The sequence below is a fragment of the Microtus ochrogaster genome, unplaced genomic scaffold, assembly GCF_000317375.1.
Source record: "Microtus ochrogaster isolate Prairie Vole_2 unplaced genomic scaffold, MicOch1.0 UNK25, whole genome shotgun sequence".
NCBI lineage: Eukaryota > Metazoa > Chordata > Mammalia > Rodentia > Cricetidae > Microtus > Microtus ochrogaster.
Genome location: NW_004949123.1, coordinates 1566730 through 1568115, shown reverse-complemented (window position 1 = coordinate 1568115; position 1386 = coordinate 1566730).

The following is a 1386-nucleotide window of genomic DNA, read 5'->3' as shown; positions in this document are numbered from 1 at the left end:
ACTAGCTCTTGTAGACCAGGCTGGTCTCGAACTCAGAGATCCGCCTGCCTCTGCCTCCTGAGTGCTGGGATTAAAGGCTTTGCCAAGGATAATCTTGAAGTCCGATCCTCCTGCCTCTGCCTCCCGAGTGCTGGGGTTAAAGCCCTGTGTCACACTCTGCTATACATAGGACTATCCTCTAAGCCAGCTGCCACCATCTCCAGGAGTTCCATCGTGCCTGCTGGGGAAAGGTCAGCACAGCTGGGCCTGTGGCCTGTTTACTTTCCCTCATAGAAGGAAGAGGTGGAAACATAAAGGCATGGGACCCTCACCTGACTGCGCAGCTGTCCCTCTCAACCACGTGTATGCCATTCTGTCCTGACTGCACGTGGTTGGGGGGAAGGGCTACGGGATATAAGTAGGGAGAGGGAAGGGAAGCATGTTTCTTCTGGCGGCTGTGGAGAAGCGGTCATCTCTGTTGGACTCAGACCTTTAGGGACTGCAGCTTTAAAGTCACGGGAGCTCCTGTCTGGAACCTTCAGCCACCGCTCTGTAGGTAAGCCTATTAAGTTCCTTGTGGCCTCTGGGTAAGCTTTGGTGGACTCCTAGTGTTGGTTGTCATTGGGACCTTAGGAAAAGGGTAGACATTGTTTTATGTCTCCCCCAGGGAAGAACTTTCAGCAACAGCCACCATTCCTGGCTCTTGGCCTACAATCTCAAACAGGTGAAGCATGAGGACATTAGATGCTCGTTGTTTTCTGAATTTCTCCAAGGCTGACAGGAAGTGGTAACTTTTTAGTTGGGTAAAAAGCTGATTTATGACCTCGGTTAAGTATTGTCACTTGGAAGCTTAATTCTCACAAAACTCCTGAGAAGGACTGGAGTAGACTCAGCCTCCAGTGAAAGCAGATCCTCATTTGTCTGAAAAAAAAAAAAAAAAAAGCCTTTTGGATTCATCTCAGCTAACCCATGCTCCTTTCTTCTTAAAAATGTGGCCCAATGGGCTGGAGAGATGGCTCAGCCGTTAAAATGGAGTACTGGCTGCTCTTTCAGGGGTCCTGAGTTCAATTCCCAGCAACCACATGGTGGCTCACAACCATCTATAGTGAGATCTGGCGCCCTCTTCTGGCCTGCAGGCATACATGCAAGCAGAACACTATGCATAATAAATAAATAAATAAATCTAAAAAAATGTGCCCCAATATCTCCCCACAGCCAGAAATGTTTTCTCTTTTAAGCCCATGCTTCCAACCCAGACTCTCTGAGCGAAAGAGTTGGGAGAAGGGGCTGGAGAGATGGCTCAGCGGTTAAGAGCTTTGCCTGCTCTTCCAAAGGTCCTGAGTTCAATTCCCAGCAACCACATGGTGGCTCACAACCATCCGTAATGAGGTCTGGTGCCCTCTTCTG